Source organism: Amblyomma americanum, chromosome 1, assembly GCF_052857255.1.
Source record: "Amblyomma americanum isolate KBUSLIRL-KWMA chromosome 1, ASM5285725v1, whole genome shotgun sequence".
NCBI lineage: Eukaryota > Metazoa > Arthropoda > Arachnida > Ixodida > Ixodidae > Amblyomma > Amblyomma americanum.
Window position 1 is genome coordinate 132,845,164 of NC_135497.1, and position 7,587 is coordinate 132,852,750.

The window sequence follows — 7,587 nt, forward strand, 5'->3', positions numbered from 1 at the left end:
TTGCCAGGAGCAAGCACACCGTATATTTAGTGATCGAAGTCTGCTCCGAGATTTGGCCAGCATACCTTACTCCTAGAAGCGAGTGCGCTAGATATAGCCTCATTCTAACATTGCCTTATTAGTGTTTAGAGTGTACTCTACAGCAGCGCCAAATACAGCTCTCGTTAATTTATAACGCCGTAACCAGACAGTTATCCAAATTAAAGGCTAAATAGCGCCTTTCTATACGACACTTAGCCTAGGTAAAGTTAAAAGAACAGTTTGAAAAAAAGCAGTGCGAGAACATTCCGGCATGTTCGCTGCAGTTTAGATTATGTACCTGAACGTAATTGCATGCCTTGCTCGTGGTGGTAGGGGCTCCAGCAAAACATGAAGTTTTGTAAGGGGTTCTTTTGCGAGCGAGTGCAGTTCATCAAGCTTCTCAGGAGTCATTTTGAAGACTTTTTAAAATGCGTTGGGTAACCAGACATAAGCAAGTGCATCTGCACACAGCAACTGCAGCATGTGCATACAGGCACCCGAAGAATACCTGCGAAAGGATTCTGTCTGCATCAACTCACCACCGTGTAAAACTCCGACTCTTCTTCTCGGATCTGCAGAACTGGCGGTGGCCACCACCGCCTCGGGCTGGGCTCATTCATCAGGGCCATTATTTTCTTCAGAAGATAATATTGCTCCAAGAGCCAGAGAAGGCACCGACGATTAGTGTCAACAATCGGTTGCAGCCGACCGACCGCCCGCTTGGCCGTCCGCCATAACGGCCATTGCGCGATTTGTTGCCTTTATCACGAGTCTCTTTTTCGCGAGAAGATAGGGCTCTTCTAGGAGCAACAAAGTAGAGGCGGTTGATGTCTCCATTTCCAGGCAGCCACAGAGCTCACACGCCGGAGCACAACACTGCGCACCTGCCCGTAGTTGCGTACAAAAAGATTAAAACCTTTAAAATGTTGTTTTTTTCTCTAGGAAAAGCGTGCTATATTATTAATAAAGAAAACCACGCAAATAAAATAAAAGCATAACAGGCTGTTTGATATTTATTACTGTTAAATTATTCCTTGATAATCAAAGGCCACTCACGACGCAACGACGGAAATCGCCAGGCGCTTACAAGCATGCATGAAATGACTGCTGCGATTGGCGTCGCTACTAGGTCGAATTTTGTCGCGTGAATCAATGCATATAAAACGGCCTTTACACTGCGTGTGCGACAGTAGCTCCACCTCGTCATTGCAGATTTACTGAATAGCAGGCAAGCGATAAGACGCGCAGTGTATATAGAAAAAGTGAGGGTGGCCGAAAACGGACGCTCCGAAGAGAATGCACTTTCGCTCACGAGCGGCGCCATGGGTGCTAAAGTTGCGTTTAGCTACAGGAGTGTGTCGGTGCCTTGTGAGAGCGACGTGCGTCTCTGGCTCGCTTTGCGCTTCAATATCGGCCGCAGCACTGCTTCTTAGCGGCGGCGGCGTGGCATGGCCTGGTGGCGTGGAGGTGAGGCGTGGTGGAGAGGAGTGAGTGGAGTGGTGCGGCCTCATGTGGCATGACCTGTGCGAGAGGCATTTCAAGAATGAGTCCACTACCATCTATCTGTCTCCAACCGCAAACGCAGGTGATTGCGGCGCGCGTCTTGCCTCACTGTTTCACGCTCGCGCGCTGTCCCGCTTTTTAAATCTTGCTCCGTGGATTCTACTCTAATTCTATTCGAATTCTATTCTATTCTTTTGTAGTTGTTGCGGTTGGTAAGTACTAGTACTGACTATTACTGGTTAGCATTTTGTATCTTCCCACCTTTGCTGACGTCACACCATTACGACCAATCGCGAGTTTTGTAAAGCCACTTTTTGGGAGCCGCCGGGTTTTCGTGTCGATGAGGCGTCTAATGCTTTCGCCTTAAATGTCACTCTACTTTGTCAAAGTCGCAGCAGGCGGCACTTGACCACTGCACTCAGGCTAACCACAGTAAAAGTATTTTCTCCGCCGATTGTTGCCAGAAAGTTCATTCCACATTGAAAAGTAAGGTCTTCTGCGATACATCGCAGCGAGCGTAACGAGAGTTCACAAGCTCGCCGTACATGCAAAGTCGCAAGCATCAGCCCTCGGGGTGTTCTTATGACTAACGGGCTTTGAGTCGAAGCCTTTTTGTACCACAATTTTCGTTTATGCCACTGATTTGGCCATCCCCCTCGCATGGCATGAAGGGCACAGTTTTCTCATAACTATGCCTTAGCAGTCGTCGTATTTCCAGAGGTAAAGGGCCCATATTTCTTTTTTACAGAGCTTGCCTATTAGGCTCATCATTCCCCAGGCTTCGCATAGTAGCCGCATAGGCTTGCCCGGATCACGTGAACACCACGTTCAGCCGGCTTTGCCTTGCACCTCGTCCTACCTTCGTCGTCATCAGGCGGGCGCGCGGTGACAAGAAGACGCCGTGAAACACCTTGAAACGCCTGCCAAGAAGACGTCCTGAAATTCGTCAAGCTCGCCCTCTCCTGTTTCGATCGCACTTCGCCAGTCGTCCTTGCTGGCGACTTCGATGTCGTCGTCATGAAGCATGAGCGATTCATCGTCGACGTCGCATCAGGGGACTTCACTATCGAAACCAACCCAACGTAGTCGACATCACTAAACGCTTGCATTGGTCGAGCTCATCAGGCAGCGCAGTATAAACGCGGTTACGCCCAAATGCCAGCATTTCCCTGGCCACAAAGCTGGCATAATCAGGACGCAAGAAGCTGAAACAGCCCAGAGCGAATAAACGCGGTTGCCAATTGCAATAATACAGCAGTAAGTCATTCTAAATAATTTGAACACAAGGGACACGAACACAGAAGAACCACGACAATAGCGGCGGTGTTTCGGAGCTGATGTTCAGTTGCGAAACAGTGCTAGTCTTATTGTGACCTTTCCTTTGTGTTCCTGTCCCTTTGCGCTAAAATCGCTTAATATAAAAGCATACTTACAACTTGCTCAACTTTCTATTATTTTACGGTAAACTCCTGTAAGCGATGTTTCCGGACTAGTTGGGGCCGAGTGTTCTAGAACGAGGCGAAACATCGACTATTATGTTGTCTTGTGAGGTGCTTGTGCTCTTCATCTCGTTCTTCAATTGTGTCTATTTCGTGCCTTATTATAATTAACCAACAACATTCATTTTCTTCATTTAATACTTAACCATGAACCTATTATCACCATAACAGCAACAATCCCCAAACTCGTCATGTATTGGGTCATCCGTTCTTCAACCATTTAGCGAACCAGGTAGCGCTGAGCACTCGCTGCGCCATTGAGGTAAACGTCCCCCCCCCCCCCCTTTTTTTTTGCTGCGACGTCGACGGTAGTCATGACGGGCAGGTAGGCCGTGCATACTGGAAACCTCCTTAGTCGACGGCAAAATGCTCCACATTGTAGTAACTTGTATTGTAAGTGCGAAAAATTTCATGTTTCAAATGTTGATTCCAACTCTGACGTCGGCACCACTAAACGCAGCACTTCTTTATCGTGCATGCTGGGGTTGCAGTCGGGCAGCAGTGCCGCGTGAGATAGCCCTGGATTTCTAGACTCAGTCCGAGGCTGCTTCCAAGGGGCTGCTGGACTAGAAGGCCCTCCTTCAAAGGACATCATCGTCCGTTTCTTTTCTTCAGTTAAAGTTGTTCTTTCTCTCTCTCTCTCTCTCTCTCTTGGGAAGGAGTTCCCCCTAGTGTACACGTCAAGCATCTCTCATTTATTTTACTCATACTTAGGCACAACGCATTCACGACTCATATTGTGGGTTTAATAGAGCGGGTAGGCTGTTCTACGTTCAGACTTCCAATCATAAAAACTAACAGACTACCATGGCACTCAACTTCACTTAAGTGGTTCCTGGACGGGCAAAAAGGAAAGGTAACTTCATTCTCTATTTTTTTTTGTTATTGTTGAACAAAGAAGAATGTGTTGATTGTCAGCGCTGCTATCCTCGTGCGCACGTCTATGTTTTTCTTTTGGGCATCTCCGGCACTGCTTCACCGGTTGGCCCGGTATTGCACTGCCTCCGGGATCGGCCTGGGTCATTACACCGCGCGTCTTTTCTATCCTGTCTTTCTATCCCATCTTTGAACTCTCCTACCATCTGCACGTGGTAGCGATTGTGGATCTGCTTGAGCCAGTGGGCAGGCCTGTGCACTTTCCTTTTTTTTTCTTCCTGGCAACAACAACAGACAACAGACATATTCCAAGCGCCAGTCCAGTAAAAGAAGGCTTGCTAACGACGACTCTTCTTGTTCAATGGAATGAAATAAATATCTCGACTATTCTGCCAGCTTGTGCCAAGCTCTTAGCATCCTTCCTGAAAAAGGACGAAATTTGCTGCATTTGCTTCGGCCAGCTTGACAGATAAGCGACCGTATTCTAAAGGGACACTAAATGCGAACAGTGAGTCGGACAATATTGATAAATAGTGTTACGAGACAACACGCATGGTTATTATTTTTGCCCTGAAGACATGTTTAGTAAGCAAGAAAATTAAGCAAAAGTGAAAGAGTAGCAGCGACGATACCGTCGAATTTCGCGGCACCTGAGGTCGCCGACGTACAATGTTGTGGCAAGAAAGTGCACTGGCGTTCGACCGTGTAGAATTCAGCACCATGACTATTACTTCCTGCGGTCGTGTCAGTCACTTTTGCTGAGTAATACTACACGCGTTCCGGAATTTCGAGTACTCCGGACGCCACCATTTGACAGGACCTTGTTCCGCTTATTTTTGCGCTCCCGGCACACAGTTCGCCGGCCACAGTAGATCGCGGCTTCTTAACCGCTTTTTATTTTGCAGCGTTTTTCCTCCAATATCAGTTCCGTTACACGACAACCAAGTATCTTCGCAACCGCACAAAAGTAGCGCGGTAAGTGCTACTTACATTTTGCAGTCGTGCAGGAGAAATGGTTATAATCTGGAATGACCAACTTTAACCATGTTTAATTGATGTGCACACAAATTTTTTGATTACTCATTATGGATTGGACTGTGTATTTTGCGTACTCTTAGCGTCCCGAAGCGACTCAGGCTAAGAGGGATGCCGTAGTGGAGGGCTCCAGATTAATTTAGAACACATGTGACTATTTACCATGCGCTGACATCGCACAAAGCACGATCATTTTTGTATTTCACCTCCACCAAAATATGGTCCCCTCGGCCGGGATCGAACCCGCGACCTAGGGATCAGCAGCCCAGTGCCAAAGCCGCTGAACTATCGCGGCGGTCCATGACTCAATAAGCTAATCGCTATCAGGATTACACCTGGACACATTTCTTATTGTGTAAATATTTTGTATATATTACTTCTCCCCCATCCTCTCTTCCTGCCCCCTCACCTCTTTCATTTAATTTCTCCATTCTGCCTGCTATCCTTTATTTCCGCTGCCCCAGCTCAGGTGCTTCAGTATCGATGGCAGATGCCGGGGCTAGCAAAAATCTTTTCCTTCCTTTTTACCAGAATTTTAATAAAAAAACCACTAGCATAACCTATCAGGATTACACTCGACAAATTTAAACAGTTACCAAGCAACAACTTCCTCGTGCTTATTACGTTACACCTTCGGCTGCGACGAACGGACTGTCTCTAACTGAAAGCTGAGGCGTTGGCTGCTCAAAGTAATCCGCTTGAAAAGAAGCTGGCCTGCTCCAACTGAAGTACTTCCAAGCCTGCTCCAAAAAAAGTACCAAGCCCGGTTCAGCACAGTCGTTCGGACAAGCATGCTGCAAAACAATTAAACCCCATCTGTACGCCAAGAACGTCCCTATTATATTTGTCAGGAATTGTCATAAAACAGATGATGGCCATCTAATGGGCTCCAATTTGCAATATTGGAGTACTCTTGTGACAGATGCCATCTCCTGGAGTTCAAATAAATGTTCCTTCAGTAGAAATTGTCTTCATCAGCTCTAGGAGAACAGCTGTGGGATCTTAAGCACCACTTGGATTCAATATTTGTTTCAAAAAGTGCTTGTGATAATTACATGGGCATTACTTGTGTATCACGATTTCGTCAGCTGTGCTGTGCGATGTCAGTGCACGTTAATGATCCCCAGGTCGTCGAAATTATTCCGGAGCCCTCCACAACGGCACCTCATTCTTCCTGTCTTTCACTCCCTCCTTTATCATTTCCCTTACGGCGCGATTCAGGTGTCCGCCGATATGCGAGGAAGATACTGCGCCATTTCCTTTCCCCAAAAACCAATTTTCATTTTTCATTTTTGACATGGTACGTCGAGACTATTTTCAACAAATATTTTACACAACGTTGTAATGCCACGTAAAATAAATACATCGCATTAGAGTTCACCACGGGGTTTCAGGTGAATTTTATACAAACACAATTGAACCACAGCCCCGTCAGCGCGTTTTGCTACCCGTAGCGCAGGGGCAGGAATGTGTGCTTTCATGCTTTGCACTGTATGGGACACCAACAATATAATGCGATGCGGCTCTGGAATAGGCTACAGGAGCCACGGGGTGTGAGGCGTTGGACTGCAATATTAGTGCATAAGGCCCCCGTTCTGGGCGCCGAAACGTCAATACAATTTTTTCGTTTTACTGGTCGGCGTCTCTTTGTTTTGAAATGCATACTGTTTCGAGTTCAACTTGGGCAAGGAACTTAATTTTTAAATAACGTACCGAACTGTGGCCAGCGTACGTGCTTTGTTCTGTGTAAGCAATAGTAGTCCTTGAAATCACGCCCTGACGTATTCCATGTGTTGTTCGTGTTTTATGGCACATTATCAACTTAGTCCAAACGCAGGGTTATTCAGATATTATCGGCAAGTGCTGCGCAATACAGTCTGATCTGCCGCAAAAGGTACTACGTGTAGCATATAATGCTAGTGTCAAGAATGCTTAAGCCAGTATGTTTCTGAAATTTATTCCCAGGAACTTTCATCGTAACGCTACTCACATTCGGTTCACCGTATCGGTGCTTTAAAATAAGCTGTCTTGTATTCTGTGGTTTTAGCTATTGTGAGAGCCAAGCTGTCACCGCAGAAACGAGCATGACAGAAAGTTTTGTCGCTTATAGCGGAAAGTTCCTGACAACCGCATCCTTCGGCAAAGTTAATGGGAGTGCCCCTTGTAGGCAGAGTGGGCGCGTACGCTTCATGGGGCACGCAGAACAATGAAGTCAGATGCTCTACTACGCTTATTTTAAAGAGTAAGACAAAGCTACGCAAAAGCATAGGACTACTGCGGTACTTCCCTACAAAGAGCGTCATTCAGAAGCCGTTGCACGCGTTGCGCATGGTTTACCCGAATTACGCGAGCTCGCGAGAAGCGCTTTCACGCTTATCTTGAAAGTGCTCAAGCATCGCAATGCCCCTGAGAGCGCGCCTTGTCGGGACCGGATAAACGATAGCCAACATTCCCAGCGACGCAAGCAGGAAAAGGCCACTCCGGAAGAAAGATAGCTCCACAGCTCCACGCTGTCTGACAAGAGAACGTCGCGTCGCAGCTCCACTCGCCGAAACTGCTTTTCTGGAGCACAAAGCAGCCGCTTTGCACAAGCGGCGCCCAGGGAAGCCTCGTGGTTCCGGAGTCCCCCGCTGTCACCCGGTCTCTAGGCGGC

General features: G+C 47.2%; 1 long non-coding RNA gene across 1 annotated transcript in view; it reads right to left on the minus strand.

The window, feature by feature from the left end:
* Positions 1 to 1,077: 1,077 nt before the first annotated feature.
* Positions 1,078 to 7,587, minus strand: part of LOC144136139 (uncharacterized) — a 22,258-nt gene continuing 15,748 nt past the window's right edge. The window contains exon 4 of the long non-coding RNA XR_013315569.1: positions 1,078 to 1,542. This is a non-coding gene — a long non-coding RNA (uncharacterized LOC144136139). The remainder of the gene's footprint in view (positions 1,543 to 7,587) is intronic.